Raw genomic sequence first — 19,325 nt, forward strand, 5'->3', positions numbered from 1 at the left:
AAGCCGATAACAATGCAAGTAACATTTTCCACCGTCGTCGTCGCCCCGCTGAGTGTAATAAAAGATCCTGAATGACTGTGGATCGTAACTCAAACTTCTGCATTAATAAAGTCTGTGCTATCGCATAATAGAAACCCCGTCTAGGCTTAAGGCTCAGACAGTCTATTCTCGCCCGGAGCCTAAGAAACAGAAACATTATCCTTACCCCATTGAAATACTGTTCACAAATGGTAAAAAAAACCATGTCCACCTTAAAGGATTCAGTCTTGCATTCAACAATGGATATTGGGTACGGTCTGGTGCTTCAAAACGCAATAGGGTTACCTGGTGAATGAAAAGCCGTTGTACAAAATTCTGAATATTTTGATGCACGAGGCGTGCGCAGCGTTGCGTGTCGCGGTCACCCCTAAATCAAGTGCGCAGTTAAAGAGGTACCTATTTTGGATATGAATAACAAAATAGCCAGAGACGCGAGCGGTTTTAGAGGTAAATATGCTTTTAAATTTGTGATCTGTGGCCTCGACAACGCAGGGAAGTGCATTTGGCATCGTAAAGCTTTAGAACTTATTGTAAAACTCCGAATGCATAAATAAAAAAGTTTAAATTGCGCCTCTGCTGTTGTTATCCCTAAATCAAAACTTGGTTTTACACTAAAAACGTGTTTAGAACTTTTTAAATAACGATTTCTAGAGCCAGCCATGCGAGTACTTTTAGAGGTTTCATAAACAAGTTTCTAAAAGTCTTTCTATAAAGAAGAACACGAAAAGATGCTTTTAGCAAACAAAAACTTTACTACTAGTATGTATGTCGTCGCTGTACACATACTTATAGCTGAGTATGTATGTTTAAAGCTCCGGAATATTTTAATCTTACAATTTTAATATCCTTGTTGTCTATGGAAAATTTGTTTAGGCTAGTAAATAAGGGTGGTAAAATTAATTAGGATTAACTCGGATTACTCTCGAGGTCGGATTAAGGTGCCTTGCCCCTTTCCAGCAATTCATGGGCACAAGAGCGGAAGCTGCGGAAGTGACGAAGACTGGGATTAAAGGCTGACCAGGCAGATACATTGAACCGTGTTAGATTGGAAATTGTATTAGTAAATTAGTCGCTGTCAAATGTAGCGGAGCGAATATATTGACCGTAAATATCTGGACATGATTTCCTAAGGTGATATAATTATTTTAGTGCCCACTGAACCTGAACCCTTAGATAAACTGCGAGTACCTACCTACCTCCATCCGAAGAGCTTGCAACTGGAGGTTTGTTCAGTTATGCTCAGTTTCAGCCAAAACTGACGGAACCAAAAAACAACCAGCAGTCCTGGCACTAATAATAACCCATAGAAATCCTTGTCTATCCATCATTCCATTCATTCATATTTACCAAAACTTTCTAGGTGGAGGAAAACATTGTGAGGAAACCGAATAATCTTAACAATCCTCAAAATGTACCGATATTTCTAGAAAACACAAGAAAAACAGTCATTCAACTTGCTGCGTGCGAGTAATAGTCTCCATCAGCTCTAATGCAATGAAAACATGCAAGTTCGCAAATTTACGACTTTAAACCACTAATCAAAACGAAAATACATGGAGAATGTCGAGCTATTATTAGTGAAATGAGTTTAGGTTTCGCTTAAAACATTCTTTTTAATATTCTGATGCGTTCACTGCAGTCAAAATTTAACGAAAAAAACGGATCGAACCAAAACGTTGCTATCTACGTAGGTATAAGATCAATGCTGAGTTTATCTGTAGATCCTAAACACAGAGAAGAACAAGCTTTTTCTTATCGAAAGTAAAACAGAAGAAGTTAAGGAGGAGCTCACATGCTTCGAACAAAAATTAGCTCAAACGTGAATATTGTTCAATGTCCTAGATAAATCAGACAAATTACTGACTTTTCGTCACATGAGCATAAATAAGACAGCAAATACAACGTTGATAAATGAGCAGCATACCGAAAAACAAAAGAATATGACACTTCTCACTGTTTGAACATTTATCAATAGACAGCGTGTCTGGAGAATCAATAACAGTATTGAGGTAATGAGGCAGGCAGGTATTTGGCACAGAATCCTATCTTAGACTAGACAACGATGTCATAGTGTTCTAGACAAATAACTTAAGTTACATTACATTTGCTCAAAGGAACAAATCCATCAACAGACAGAGTGTCTGTAGAATCAATAACAGTATTGAGGTAATGAGGTATAAAGTATTTGGCGCAGACGCCATAACAGACCTAGAAAATGACGTCATAGGTTCAGAGCGATTAAGTTTTATTACATCTATTAAAAGAATAGAATAGAATAGAATAGAATAAACATTTATTCGTGAACACAGACAAGACAAAGAACACATAATAACAACAAGACAGAAAGTAATGAAGTGCCACGAAATGGCCTCATCTCAGCGTGTTGCTGGTGACTTCCAGCGCTGATCTTCCGATGAGACCATCAAGTGAGAAAGATTCACGGAGGGTAACAGACAGAAGAAATGCAAAATATATGTGATACAAGAAAAATGGACTACAGTTAAAAAGAATAAAATTGAAAACATTACAAGAAAAATAACAACAGGCTGTGATATAAGAAAGATCTAAGTATACAAAAGAATAATAACAAACAGAACAGGACAGAACACATTAAATTAATAAAAAGAAAAAAGGAAAGCGTCATACACCAGATCGCACACACAGCGTTCCATCGTTTGGTCGTACCATACTATGGCTGTTCATTAAGGCGGCCATTGCTAGTTGCAACTAGCGCCAGCGGTAGCTACACTAACTAAAAGGCAGGTTCTGACAAGACAATAACAAACGTAATTTTATGTGAAAGCTAAAAATCAAAAAATCAAATGTATAAGTTTACAGGATGATAAAAAATACTGAATAACATCGACGGCATAATAATCATGCTGCAGAAGGAGCGAAAAACAAGTGGTAAACATATTAAATGAGTAATTAACTACAGACAGCTCGTGTCAAGTCTCAAGTTTTCTTGACTAAGTTGGTGGTTTAATAAGTACTGCTTAAGCTTGGTTTTAAAACTATAAATACTTTGCAGGTTCCTCAATGGCGGAGGCACATTATTCCAGCAGCGCGAGGCAGAATAGCGATAACTTCCTCGAAAAGCTGCAGAAGCATGACGCGGCGTTAACAATTGAAGCCCACAGTTACGGCGTTCGCGAAGCTTAATACAAGAGAGCTTGCTGAAGAGATACGGGGGTGTTTTAAACTTCAGTACACCAAAGAGCAAACAGGCCAAGTGAAGTTTTCGTCGATGCTGCATTTTGAGGATCTTATGGCTATTTAGAAACGGAGTCACGTGTGCTCTCAACGGAATATCAAAACAGAAGCGAGCACAGGCATTTTGAACACGTTGAATGAGTCTTTTTGTTCTTGCAAGAAGTCTAGGTCCAATCACTACATCCACATAATTCAATTTTGATAATACAAGTGACTCAACTAATTGACAACGTAGGTTTTCACTTATATAAGGCCGAATTTTATATAGAACCTTGAGTTTGTAAAAACAACTTCTGATGGATTCAGCGACATGCTTCTCATAGCGCAGTCCACAGTCCATCAGGAGTCCCAAGTTACGGGCCTCATACACCCTCTCAACTGGAAAGTTTGACAACATAATATTTTGTGGAATAGTGACACTAGCCAATTGTTGCCTGCTGCCAAATACCATGTACTTAGTTTTGTTCGGGTTAAGCAGTAGGCAGTTATCTGTGGCCCATGATGCGATAGTTGCAAGATCTCGATTTAGTTTCTCAATAGCACTGTCAATGTCTGCTGGCCGGCATGATATATACACTTGGATGTCATCTGCATATATGTGGTATTTGCTGTGTGTGATGTGTGACCCTATATCAGCAGAGTATAATATGAACAGGAGCGGACCGAGCACCGATCCTTGCGGAACTCCCCTAGTTACTTCCGCCTTTTCAGAAAAGAGTGAGGAACCATCATTACCACACACTTTCACAATTTGTGATCGGTTTTTTAAATAACTGTCAAACCATTTTACAGTATGGTGGTCAAAACCATAGTAGCTCAGTTTGGATAGAAGAAGGTTTATATTCAGACAGTCAAATGCCCTAGAGAAGTCAAGAAGGACTAAAATAGTGCACAAACCTTTATCTTGAGCATCTAAGATGTTGTCGGTGACATCAAGTAAGGCGGTGACGGTGCTACGACCTTTTCGAAAGCCTGATTGGACGTCCGGTAAAATATTGTTCTTTTCTAAGTAGGCGGTTAACTGTGTGCATACAACTTTTTCCATTATTTTGGACATACAAGGTAGTATACTTATGGGTCTTAGGTCTGTGAGCATGGAGGGATTAGATACTTTGGGTATGGGAGTCACAACTGCTAGCTTCCAGATATCAGGGAAGGTAGCTGTAAGTATGGAGGCATTGATTAGGTTAGTGATGACCTCAATTGTGTATGGAAAAGTTAAAATAAGCATGTTTAGATTTATCTTATCAATACCTTCAGCATTAGACTTTATGCATTTAATAATTTTAATCAGTTGGTTAGAACTAATAGTTTCTAGATGGAAAACAGACTCATTGAACTTATTAAACTCAAAAAAGGTCAGCTGCGACAAATTAACATCTGAAGTTCCAGGCAGGTCAAGAAAATGTTTGTTTATCATACCGGGACTATTAAATGAAGTAGGTAATTCTTTATTTTTTTTAGGCAACACAGTGTTTTTTAAGTTTTTCCACAAGGTTTGAGGGTTATTAATCTTATTGTTTATGTTATGTTTGAAGTAAGCTACCTTTTCAGAATATAAAGCTTTATTTACAACCGATTTAAGGTCTTTATAGTATTTTTTAGTTACCTCAGTTCGATTTTTGTGATAATCTGTTGCAGCACCGTCACGCAGCCTCATCATGAATTTGACAGTATCAGTAATCCATGGATAGGACTGCGCTTTAATCAAGGATGTTTTAAGAGGAGCGTGCACATCAAACAGATCAAGAACTTGTTGATTAAAGGCTGTTACCATGTCATTAACATTGCAATGTTCAGATATAATGTCCCACCTCACACCCCGCAGGTCCACATCTAGAGCTTTTTCGCATATATTTTTAAAAGGCCTGTAGGTGACATGGTAAGGCTTAGGTTTCTCACGCTTGACATTAAAACTACACACAACAAGACAATGCCCATACAGAGAGCCTACATGGTCTATTGCTGTACTTTTAGCCTGTAAGTCTGTACATACAATATCAATCAGTGTTTGACTGGTCTCAGTGAAGTGCGTAGGCTGAGACACTAATTGCGTTAAGCTAAAAGAAGTGGTAAAGTTAATAAGTTGAGTAGTTTTAGTGTCAGGATTATTCAATAAATTAATATTAAAATCGCCTAATAAAACTAGGTTGTCGTAGTTACGCATTGAACTAATTGAATCACTTATAGCATCCAAAAACAGTTGAAGATCCATCCAAGGTGGACGGTATGCTGTACCAATAGCTAGCTTCCTTCCGTTGAGAGTAAACGTGATCCACATCTGCTCTACCAGTCTATGCGAGGGGTCGACGGGATGGGGCCAGGTCCGAGCGTTAATCTGACGTTTGATATAAAATCCTACACCCCCACCACGTGACCGGTCGCCCTGTGGTCTCGGAATATGCCGAAAAGTATAATCAGGGAGAGTTGGTGCTCGCCCTTCTTCGCCCGCTCTTAACCATGATTCGTTGATCGCCAGCACATCAACGTCTTGCCGAGTAATAGCCGCTATAAAATTATCGTGATTTGTGCCAAGAGAACCCGCATTATACAAACCAATTTTAATTCATTTCAGCCACCGGTGAGGTAGACGTGGTCCCTTTTTCTACTCTATGATATCAATTTAATTTTATTAACATTGTCAGATGTTTCTAGACATGTAGCTCTATAGCCGGCCGGTCATACAGTGATGTCATCTAGGACAAGGCCCACTAAATATAAATACTCTGATAGAATGGCAGCATTATGCGGCATTACGTCAAGTTTAAGTTTCAAAGTCAAGAATTCCAGAACCGGTTTTTGGCCACTTGACCAGTAATAATAGCGAGGCGTATTTTCGTGGCTAATTTTAACCAGAGACTTGTACAAATTTGGGTTATGGAGAAGGATTAAAAGGAATTCAACATTGTGTAAGCTTCTATTCTAAGCTTTAGATCTGGTTTCTACCTGATGGACTGGTAGTTCTGTATATCCATTGAGATGTATTCCTGCTTATTTCAAAAAACGTTAGTGGAAATCTTTTACACGTCTATTCGTAGAACTATCATTCTTACGTACTTAACCTCGTAATTGACGGAAAGGTCAATAACAGAAGATTAATGACTCAACTATGTTTTCGCATTAACTAATACAAGTTGACCATGCTGAGCAAAGAATACTACAAAGTTGCAAAGCTAAGCTTCGAGTTATAGTGCTTAAAAACTTCTGATACGTGCAACTACTTTCTATAGAAGTTTGAGCTTGTTACATAGGTATTTGGTTCTACTTCTACCGGATTGATAGAAGCCATTACAATGGCAAATATGTATAGTAGAAGCAGGTGCATGTATACCTTCGGATTCGTAATTCGCATGCGGTCCCAGGTGCCGTAGCCGAATGGCATTTCTGCGACGCGAAACGAAAACGAAACGTCGCGAAAGGTAGTCTGGCTCTGTCGCACCCATACGCAAGAGCGATAGAGATAGATATCTTCTATCGTTTCGTTTCGTGAGCGTTTCATGAGCGTTTCGTGAGCGTTTGTGCTATTCGGCTACTTACCCAGTTTGGGAACGGAAACGTCATGCTGTCGGCATCATAGCACGTTGTATGCAGATATTGCAGATCCGAATATCGGTGTGATAACAGCGATGCGACTCAAGCCAAGCGGCAATAATCCATACCGACAGTCCGACATGTATCCGTCAGTGATCCCGGCGCCAATTTGTCGAATTAAGGTCACCCAGAGGCCTCAGCACACGAGGAGATAAAGACGGCGCCTGTGACGATGAATTTAATGAATGAAAATTGTTTTAGGAGTTAGCAAAATTGACTCGGGTTCATATTGAAACCGAAGGAAGCAAGCGAAGTATTCCATGATTGAACGTTATTTGACAAAATGGATCCATCCCCGAAAAATGTCTTTCAAATGATTGAATAGAATGGAGCATTGGCCCTAAATGGAATACATAAAATTGCAGTTGGTTGTATTCTGGTTCACTGGTTATGTAAACTGGTTCAACTGACTGTCGAACGAAAGTTTGGCCCCCACGCGGAATTGCATTGGGATGTTATAAAAATGTTTGTTTAACATCCTTTGGCAAGTGTACTTCCGCATTGCGGTGGCTACAGTTTCCGGTTGATCTCATCCCACCGAGATAATATGCATTTAATTCATAAACTTTAAGAGTACAATCAAATTTGGGGATTTACATTCTTTTTAATTTGAAGCCAAACGTGGGAAGATCAGAAAAAAATGAATTAACAGAAAACTTATTCAACATCAATCACAACATCAACTTCTCTATGGCTATGTCAACAGAGAAAAGTTGGTTGTTTTTCAATTCCACCCCTTCCCCTTTGACTTGTTTTTCTCGGTCATATTTTGCTGAAACGGCCTGACTTCCATTATCCACTCCGGCTTAGTGTAACCAAATTTATTCATAGCAAGCCCGGTCCATCTCGTGTCTATCAATTAAATTCGTTACGGGCCCGTCCTTGACCGTTCAACGGCTGCTATGAGGCTATGACATCACTCACGTTGTCGCCCGTTGATACGAACTGGCGAATGACATCTGTGCCATTCGAATACGTTCAGTCGCTATCTGATATCTCGGAGCGAACAAAGTGCTCACAATTTTTTTTTTTTATTGCAATTACAAATAGAGTATGTTCGGAAAGAGGAGATTCGTGGCTGTATGGGGCTCTGTATGTATATCTGTGACTCTTTGCGTAGTTGCGCACATGCTTTGGATTGCTGTTGGCGTTTGTTTACTTAGTTAGTCTTTCTCTAGAAAAAATAAAGAGTATATAATATCGGACCATGATATGTACGTGTGTTTGTAGAGGTCCAAAATCGTGGATTCGCTCCTCGGTTCTGCTGTAAGGAGCAGAAGCAAAAATATCTGGAAATAAATGCAATAATATAACTAAAATTGGCTCAGGATTCTTATTATACGCAGAAAGGAATGATTAATCATAGCCGACTATTAAAAATTACTCTCCTTTCCCATCATGATTATGAGTATTATGACTAAAGATCAATTCCTTGTAATTTGCCCTGGCGGATCTCCAAAACTCTGGATCGATAGCAAATGATTCAAACCGTTTATCTGGAATCAAGTCTCGATGAGTATTACTCACGAAAGCAGATGTCTCTGGCGTGCGGCCAGTGATACAGGCATTAGTTGTCGATGGCAGACATACTGGTGATGAGTAATGTATCAATATTGTCTATTGTGGATCGGAATAATGGAAAATGTAGCTGGAATCTATCTGGCTGGGGTTCAAGCATTAGCGCGGGCTGTCGGAGGCTCAAGTGACTTACACTTCTCAAGTACGGACATTGATACCGTGATACGTAAAATGCAGAGAGGAAAGTCGCCGGGACACGACGGCTTGAGTATAGAGCATTTTAAGTATGCTGGTGCTCACTTGCCTAGGGTGCTCGCCATGCTCCTTAACTTGTGTATTGGGCACTCATATTTACCTTCTGCCTTAATGAAAACTATTGTCATTCCCATAGTTAAAAACAAAAATGGTGACTTGTCGGACAAGAGCAATTACCGCCCAATTTCTCTGGCAACTACAACAGCTAAGGTACTCGACAGTATGCTTAATACCATACTTATCAGGCAACTAAATTTTCATGACGCCCAATTTGGATTCAGAGCAGGCCTATCTACTGAAAGTGCCATTATGTGTTTGAAGCATACTGTCGGGTACTATACAGCTAGAAGAACACCTATTTATGCCTGCTTCCTCGACCTGTCAAAAGCTTTTGACCGGGTTAATTACACTGTTTTATGGAATAAGCTAGAGGAGGCGGGTGTAAATACAAATTGTATTAATATTTTAAAATATTGGTACAATAACCAAGCCAATCAGGTTAAATGGGCGGGGTCTCTATCCGGGGAATTCCGGCTTGAATGTGGAGTTCGGCAAGGTGGTTTGACATCTCCAACTCTTTTTAACTGGTATATGAACGAACTGATAGGTGGACTCAGCGGCATGCATGCAGGATGCCATATTGAGGGTGTATGTGTAAATAATGTGAGCTATGCCGATGACATGGTGTTGCTGAGTCCGTCTATAGGGGCTCTGAGGCAGCTGGTGAGCAAGTGCGAGAGCTATGCGCAATCACATGGCTTGTTGTATAACTCCTCCAAGAGCGAGGTGATGGTCTTTAAAGCGGGTAAAATTAAGCCATATTTTATACCTCCCGTCGCTCTTGGCGGAGTTGTGCTGCAGGTTGTGCGGAGCTTTAAGTATCTTGGTCACATTCTTACTGAGGATCTATGTGATGACCAAGACATCGAAAGAGAGCGTAGAGCGTTATCAGTGAGGAGTAATATGCTGGCCCGCAGGTTCGCGAGGTGCTCAAAAGAGGTAAAAATTACGTTATTTAAAGCCTACAGCCAGTCATTCTACTCTAGCGGCCTGTGGGTCAAGTATACGAAACGAGCTTATAATGCTCTAAGAGTGCAATATAATAATGCTTTCAGAGTGCTGTTGGGGCTACCCCGATGGTGCAGCGCATCAAGAATGTTTGCTGAAAACCAAACAAATGACTTCTATGCAATCATGCGGAATAAAGTGGCATCTCTGTTGAGTCGTTTAAGAAATAGCCACAACAGCATTCTGAACTTGATTGCAGGCAGGTCTGACTGTCCAATTCAAAACTATTGGATCGGGCAAGTCAAGCCTGTTTGGCAGTATATCAAATAAATGAAAATATACAATGCTCTAAAGTGACTGTTAATTGTTTCTAATTTTATTTTTAAAATTTTATATGAATCAAAATGTTTTAATTTTTTAAAATTTTTATCTGATGTATACATCAGATAAAAATTAAAAAAAAAAAAAGTACTTTACTTTAATTATTCTATTGTAATCTAGTGTATAATTGTATGTGCCTAGTCTATAATAAATAACCTAGTTTTAAGCTAAATGTATTATTAACAAAAAATATGGGTCGATAGACCTGAAAAAAAGAATTTCAATTTCAATTTCAATTAGCTTGTTGTTGGTAGACATTCAGCTGATAGTGATATTGGTTTGATTAGTGGATGAGTAATGTACCAATATTGTTTATGTACTAGTAAATCGCGAGACGACGCAAGCTGATAATTGTAATTGCCTTTAAAAACTGTATATACCAGAAAATGTTCAAACAGTATCTCCGTCATTAGGCCCCAGTGGTCATAGCTTTCGCTTGGAATGCAGAAAGCTATTTCAGTAGTTAAACGTGCCCACAGATTACTAGTAAGGTAGTAAGTCATCGACACTTACTTTTCCTAGACTGATTCGTCTCATGAACGAGTAAATTTGGCCCCTTAAAAAGAATAGTGCACGACGAAAAAACAAGCTTAGCGAAAAATTCATAAGATTTGTCACATCAGACACATCACATAGGATCTGTAAAATTACGAGTCCCATGTGTCACAGTCACGCGCACGATTTTCGTAAATAGGGCCGCGTCATTACCGTGTGAAATATCGAGGAAAGAAATGTTACACGAAAAAATATTTGGGCATGTGTGACGTGACGAAAACGTTTTGACGAGACCCTCATTTTGTATGGGATTTTGAACAGCTAAGCGAGACTTTTGGAATCACAGCTTCCGAAATTTATTATTTTGGCACCTCCACTATTCATTATTTTTAAAATCGGGACTTAATCGCGTATAACTACATATTAAACTGACCTCCAACGGGACTCAAAACCAAGTGCGGGTAGTTCGAAAAACTCGCGCGGCTGTCAGAAGGTGTTGATGTCATTTCAAGCCAGTCTTCTCCGAGACCACGGGGACAACGCCGTCCTTGAAACGTTGGAGGTCAGTTTAATATGTAGTTATACGCGAATTAGTCCCGATTTTAAAAATAATGATGTGTAATAATCGTGAAAGTTTAAATCAGTGACCTCCACTATTTCTGATGGCAACTGGACTCGATGGATTTCAGCCCAATTGTAACATACTTAATCAATTTAAAGTACGCCCACATATGGGTAAATGACGAAGTCTGTTTCGGATAGCTTTATATTGTTTGTGTGTAAGGACGACGCCTGTTGCTGATTTATGGTTATAACCTCATTACGGAGCCTGAGTTGCAGATATTTGGACCTGAAGTTGCCTAAAGGCACAAACCTTCATTGTTGGTATTTGTACCTAACTTAATATAAACAAACAGTAATTAGTCAAAGATCTTTAAGTTAGTTGACTCAATCGGAAGCACGTAGGCGTCTGCTCCTGACATTTAATGACAGATGACGGTAACATAATCTCAAGGTGTCGGCTCGGATGGCAAGTTAGTAAGTTCCTGTGACAGTGATGTCACGAATTGGGGTCTCGGGCAATTTTAGATAGAGGTCAATTGGGAACGATTGTATTAAATGTAGACTGATACATTTAGAACCTGGCTGCCGTTCGTTATCGTTCCAAAACGAAACGCGAATGGGACGCCTGGGGTTCGTTTGGGAACTTTGAAACTGGCGAAGGCACTAGCTTTAGAACGGGACTGCCATTTCACCTTATCATTTAAGCCAAATCTCATATAGTAAAACAGAAGCAGGTAAAACTTACACTGAGGTCTAAAACCTTTGACAATTCCCAACCACACTGGGTGGATTGGGATTCAGAATGATGTCGACAAGCCGCCTATATATCTGTTATCTAATTTCGTTAAAGCAACACACCTTCCTTTTAAGCACAGATGTCATATATACCATAGATCAAGCAAACGTAGATACGTACGATACTGAGTTCATTTGACACGCTAAGTAGATACTTAGCGTGTCAAATGAACTCAGTGAAATCCACTGAGTTGTCCGTCTTTACTCGCAGCTTGCAGCTTTCGGGCGTCAATTTTTGTAAGTTGAAGTCAACCAAAACATAAAAAATGCCTCGTTACGTGATATTCAATTGCAACAACACAAAAATTATGAACAATCAAGAGCCTGAGACATATTGAAAATTACAGGCAAGAATCAACTTCAGTACAAAATTTGACACGCTCGGCCCCTATACAAATATATGAATTTGTTTCTTCTATCTAAATTAAGTTCTGTGGTTTTAAGTGTCATATTTTTTGTTGATATTTGCAAACCCGTCTCTGCATGTAAATGAATATGTTAGTCAATCGCTAAATCGCTGTTCGCTTCCGATGGCCTTTATTGCTCCAGCGGACACTGTATAATGCAGGTTGCATTATCCTAGATGTACTCACATATGGGTAACAATAGTTCATTTATGCGCTTAGGTCAGTCTAGGTTTCAATCAGACCTATGCTTTGAAAATGGCACACTTTTGTGATGTGACCTTTTCGTCAATGTCATTTTTAGAACCTAATATCTTCCACTCCTTGCACCACTTGTTCCTGCTCCGTCCACCATTGGCAAAGACATAGTTTTTTGTGCACTCGACCCTATTGGCTAAAACTTTTGACTACTGTACAGAATTCTTGCGATACGCCATTTCTTTTTTTGGCTTTTTGCCGGTGCGGGATAAGCTCTTGGCCCAGATTTTGGCCCTTGAAGCTTTTGAAAGAATTCAATAAATACATACATACATACATACAATCACGCCTGTTTCCCAGAGGGGTAGGCAGAGATCACGGATTTCCATTTACTACGATCCTGACAAACCACTTTCGCTTCACACACTTTCATAACATTTCTCATACACGCTCGTCGGTTTCGAGTACTTCTGACCTGGCCTCTTTGCAATATTTCCCCGATTTGATCAAGAAAAGTTCGCCTAGGTCTTCCACTACCAACTGACCCTTCCACTCCTTTTTCATATACTTTCTTCGTTAATCTCCTCTCATCCATCCTCTCTACATGCCCAAACCACCTTAACATACCCATCTCAATCTTTGTCACCACATCTACATCCACTCCACACTTCTCTCTTATCACGCTATTCCTGATCCTATCACTCAACTTTACACCAGCCATGCTTCTTAACGCTCTCATTTCTACGGCATTCACTTGACTTTGAAGTCTTTTCTCCCACACCCAACTTTCACTACCATACATAAGTGTAGGCACCAAAACTCCTCTATGCACCGCCAGACGTGCTTTTTGCGACACTTTCTGGCTGCCCATAAAAGCGTTTAGTGCTCCATTCACTCAATTCATTCATTTATTCAATAAATATTATATATAATATTTTATTAAACTGACAGAAAGTTATGACCGAAATCATTTCATAAGGTACAACATCACGTAAATTTAAGGTTATTGTAATGATTTGTAGACGGCCACATCGGGAACGTAGTGATTATATTATCTTTGACACAGGGAGCGACCGGGTGGTTTAGTGGTAAGGACGTCACCCGTTGGCCACGAACAAATTACAAATTACAAACGCTGTAAAGTGTTCGAGACGACGGGATGAATTGTAAATTCATTATACGCGATATAATCCGTTTTCATAGTTTTATTTTATGTCATGAGTAACTATCGCGGTAACCGAAGACAATATTAATGACATTTTGTTATTTTCTGAATGAGCAAAAGTAAGTGACATTACCAAATAAACAGCCTCAGTCCAAATTGGCCGAAATGACACAAGAACGACCTTAATACTCCAATGCACTGGAACGCTTATGTGTTTATAATTACAAGTGTCCGTCACGGTTAGAGTTTGCATTATCCGACGGGTTTTTAATATTCGAATAATTCGGATAATACAATTTTTATTATTCGAATATTCGAATAATCGGATAATTTCGGATAATTTATGAAATGGAACAAAATTAATGTTCCAGGTGCGTATAAGCGTGGAATTGATTACGGCTGAGATAGATGAATGCCATAATGCGAAATTTACCTACATAATTATTTTATTTATTTTTTGCGTAAATCAGCAAACTGTAGAAATTAAAACACACCTAACTCTCTATCTTTAGTTCTATTGACTAGAATCTTGCAATCAGATAGTGAGCTGTTGATATAAGACAGTAGTAGTGATTAGTTAGGTGTTAGGTATAAGGAGAAGTTTTTCTGACAATACCTTTACCTTGGAAATGGATGGTAGAGAGGATGGCTTGTGTAGAGTGGAACGTGAAACAACATCATTGGATATGATGATGGTTATAGGGCTATACAGCGTTGTCATATTATCCGATCCGATATCGGATGTAGGAAGGATGTCAAAGGCAAAAATCAAAGATGGCGCCTTGAATGATTTCGAGAATGTATAGGAGTCAGTCCTTATCGGATCGGATACTTATCTTATCTTAAATCTGCGAGGGTCCTTCCGCATACATTTCGACCCGTCGGGATCTTTTGTGCAATTACCCCCTTCGATCCTAAGATCTGAAGCTATTCAGGAGCTTCTCGACCATCTCCACACGTATCGGATGATGAGGCTCATGGGTAGCTCTCTGAAGTCCTTTGGTACTAGGTAGCCTGCTCCAAAGTTCTTCATTCTTTGTCTGGCGAGGGCGTGACATTCACACATTAGATGTCCGACGGTCTCTTCCTCTTCGCCAGACATGCGACAGTCAGTGTTGTCAGCGTGTCCCATTTTGGCCAAAATTCTTTTGATGCCGTAATGGCCTGTGAACACCTCCGTTATAATTTGGAGTTGTCTGTTGTTTAGCTTTCCTAGCTTTTTGCTCCACCCAGAGTCTACCCTCCGCATAAAGAGCTTTGAATGCTTCAGGCCTACCAGGGCATTCCACTCTTTTTGGTGATTAGATAGATAGCCGTTTTAATGGTTCCTTGTGAAAGGCCCACAAAAGGTTCCGGACGTATGAAGTTGTCTTCAGATCCGGCCTTGGCAAGTTCATCAGCATTTTCATTGCCAGTGAAGCCTTCGTGCCCTGGTATCCATACCAGTTGCACCCTGTTTTGCCTTCCAAGCTTGTTAAGAGCTTGAATGCCGTTTAATACCAGTCTAGAGTCAACTCTGGGCGATGTGAAGGCTTTGAGTGCCGCCTGACGGTCGCTGAGTATATAGATATTCTTCCTTTGGGTTTGTCTAACTATATTCTCATGAACACAGGCAATTATTGCATATGTCTCGGCTTGGAAAACAGTGGCATAATTGCCCTTGCTGATACTACCACTGTAGTCATTTGCATAAATGCCTGCGCCCGTACCAGATGCCATCTTGGACCGGATCGGATACTTAATATAAAAAGTTGAAAACTCTCTTCGTAGGCTCTAAACAAAAGCGTCCTGGTTAGGGTATTAGAACAGGAATGAGCAAAGATATAGGTACTCGTGCAAAACAGAATAATAAAAAAAGAGAGACCAGTTAGTCGAAGACACTTCCTATCCAGGTGTGGATCATTTTAGACTTTAGTTGCACAGTGGCTGGTACCAAAGTACCAATGGAAGGGGATAGGTGACAAATAAGCAAGTAAGTAAATTCTTTATTGTGCTACCAACACAAAATATACAAGACATCAAATTTAAAAGAATGAAGAAGGAGGAGGCACAAAGGCGAACTTATTTAAAAATTCAAATCCAAAACGCTTCAAATTGCTCGGCAGCGATTTGATGGGTTTTAGTTTCCAAGCTGATCAGTAGATCGACTAGGATTTCGAAGTATAAGTAGTAATTAGACCGACTTTTGTGTATGCATGTAACTAAGGACTTAAAAGGAAAATACCTTTTATTTCTTAGTGAAGTGGAGGGAGTTCTGGCGTACTAAATTGCTATGGAACTGGTAACAGCTAAATTCGGAGTAAGGCGCTAAATTTCAATTTCAAAACAACAAGGGACCAGGAAATCTAGGTATAAATCTCCCTTATTAAGTACGGTTTTACAGATAACTTCACGTTAGCTATTATCAGTAATGAAAGTAGATTGGGGTAACGTTTTCATATAAAAAAAATGATAATCGAACGTTTTTCTAAATCATCCAATTAATCGAATATTCGATAAGAACTGAGTGCGTGGGGTGAAGCAATCTGCCTAGAAAAGCTAGAATGAAATAATATTAGTTTGATTTTGAAGATAAATAGGTGTTAACTTGTTAGCAATAACATTATCCGTATTAAGAATTGATCGAAATTGGTTTCAGTGACGTCTATTTATTAAATATATTACTTATAAATAAAAAATAATGTTTATAGAAATTATCCGTTTATCCGGATAATTTCACTTGGATTATTCGAATATTTTCGGATAAAAATATTGGCGGATATTCGAATAATTCGGATATTCGAATAATTCGGATATTCGAATATCCGGATTGCAAACCCTAGTCACGGTCGGATCAATTACTTAAATAGTGTCTCTGCTGCCGCCGTTAGATATATCGGAGCTGTCAAGCTGCTCAAGAATATCCGAACACGCACCTTAACGGCTTGATAATAGAGGCATTTTTGGATATCTGTAAGAGCCTTGGTCGCTCCAGTGTGTCTGATGGCGATTCCGATAGTCTATATGTATATGGCCGTTTGTGCTCTGGTATACTTGCTTACACACACGTTTTTATTATATGTTAAACTGAATGTTTCGGTAGTTTGTCAAGCGAACAATCATGCTACAAACAGCACACATCTCCTAATACACATAAGTGTACTAGAAGAGAGGCCTATTCTCAGCAGTAGGCAATAAAGGGATGATATGGTGACGATTGTACCATCCAAACCTTCCTTACCTTTGTCTTCGCATCGGAGTATGCGGAGTTACTGAACGGAATACATGAATGAGAGAGGCGTCACCTTCAATTAATACACACAATAATACTTCATTGACGGTAAAGGCTTCTAAGGAATAATTTTACAGAAATTCTAGTTTTAAAACTCCCGTAGCACCAGTGTTTTAGACGCTGACAGGATCCAGTCTAGTCTTTATTTACCTGCAAAATTCCTCTTAATTAGTTGGTCACAAAGTCACGTTTCTCGAACAATGGACAGGTGGATGTTCCCACGTGGTGGCATTAGTGATCTATACACCTATTGTGATGACTGCAGTTGTAGAGGTCATGCCATTGTGGGCATTACTCATAGGTGTTTAGAGATTTCTGATAATGGAGAATAGATAACGGCGGAGGTAGATACTCGTAAACAGTCCACTGATAATGAAGCAAATGCTACGAAAAGATCCAACAGCAACGGGAAGGGTTTTTATCGTTAAAAAAGACAGTGATAAATGGAATAGCAGAAGACATTGTAAATAATATCAATGTGTCCGATTTGAGTTCAAGACGTTATCTTATACTATTAAACGAGCAATTCTTGTATATTTATTTATTTATTTATTTATTTATTTATTTATTTATTTATATATACCGACGATCTTGGAAACCGCTCTAACGATTTCGCTGAAATTTGTTTTGTGGGGGTTTTCGGGGGTGAAAAATCGATCTAGCGTAGCCTTAGATCCCGGAAAACGCGAATTTTCGAGTTTTCATGAGTTTTTCTTTCGCATTTGTAAACGTAAAATATGGTCCTTAATTTCGCCGCGCGCGCATCGATTCCGCTTAGCTCAGTCGCACGAGGTCGGTCTAATGTACGCAGATAGATCGTAGGTGTCAGGGTTTCGAATCCCGGTCAGAAATTAAGTTTTTGTTTTTTGTCTTTTTTTTTTTTTGTTTTTGTATTTATAAGAGTTTTTTTTTTATCTAAAGACGTGATATATTAAAATAGAACCGAGCGAAGCTCGGTCGCCCAGATATTTCCTCATAATAAAACATACCTGCACATAATTGTTTACTAAACATCAAAGTATGCGCTGATCTTGCGAATGGGCGTAGCCTCCTTAACCCATTCATGGCCAAGGACTGTCGAGCGTACACATCACGCCGGGCCACCATACAAACCGTTTTTAGCTAAAACGCGTGACTCAGCTCATGGGTCTCTGGCCTGGCGCGAACGCAAAATAAATTGCCGCTTATGAATCCGGCCAGTTGAACAATCTTATGCAACATTTTTACGAACCAACTGTTTTCTGTTCATATTCAAAATAAATGTATTTACTAATTTGTTGCTATTTGTAAGAATTAACATTTTATAGTCTGACCAGAAATATATGATTGTCAAGAGGATGCTGTTATTCTCATATAATTAATTAATAATACGGTTCAGAAAAGTATTTAAAAAATATTTATAATGAAATTCCGCAACTTAGCGCGTGATTATGTATATTTCTAGTCATCCATAGCCAAGGTCACAAAAATCACAAAATACGAAATCACTGAAGAGCACTGCGACGAGTATAAAGTCGCCAACGAATAAATCATGACTAAATAGAATTTCCCATATTACTCTAAAATACATCCTAATATTTCATTTCTTGAGTTTTTGTCAAAAATACCACGTGAAAGATGAGACGACCGCTTAATCCGCCGCCGCTCAGGTGCATTCTTTGTTTATTGGCCAAGTGTCACCGATAATCTTACATGTGGCCTGTCATGATCTTTGTTTTGGTAAACGTCATTATAATAGAAACAATAGCGCACTTAAAAACTGTTATAAACACCACGCAAATGTTTATAAAAAAACTTGTCTTGTAAATATTTGTCACACACTTTTATGACAATACAATAATTACTATTTAGTTTGTGACTGTTTAAGCCGCCCTGTTTTTGTAATGAAACAAAAAATATAGCATGGTAATAAGTTTGGTTCTTAGAAATGTTGCTTGCTGCCATCCAAACAGTTATCCGTTGTAAAATGGTACAATTTGCAACGAATTTCGTCATGAAATAAGCTTTAAAACAATGCAATAAAGTTTATTTTTGCGTGCTATGAAAATATGTGTAGATTTTACAAGTAGCGCCAGGCCACGGTGACCCATACCTTGAGTCGGGTCTATAACTTCAGGCATATATATATTATTAATATTTTTGAAATGTGGATTCATCCATTTGCTTGGAACACGTATGTATCTCGAATTTCAGAATATTGACTATATTACACTTATAGTAAACCAAACTTGAATATTCTCGACCCCATTTCACTAAAAAAAACATGTTTAGAATGTTTTTTTCATTATTACCTTATGAAAATGGTTGTTAGCTCAAACTATACTTACATTATTACGTTATATTACGTTTTGTTTATGTTTAAATCAGAATTTATTCAGGACTCACATGCGAGTCATCGGCCCTGCGGAACTGTTCCACCATGACTCAT

The 19,325-nt window shown here is 38.9% G+C and overlaps 1 protein-coding gene across 4 annotated transcripts in view; it reads left to right on the plus strand.

Moving 5' to 3' along the window:
• LOC125237802 (protein 4.1 homolog) overlaps positions 1-19,325 on the plus strand; it is a 116,486-nt gene that overhangs the window by 64,323 nt on the left and 32,838 nt on the right. The window lies entirely within an intron of this gene.

This window comes from Leguminivora glycinivorella, chromosome 22, assembly GCF_023078275.1.
Source record: "Leguminivora glycinivorella isolate SPB_JAAS2020 chromosome 22, LegGlyc_1.1, whole genome shotgun sequence".
Taxonomy (NCBI): domain Eukaryota; kingdom Metazoa; phylum Arthropoda; class Insecta; order Lepidoptera; family Tortricidae; genus Leguminivora; species Leguminivora glycinivorella.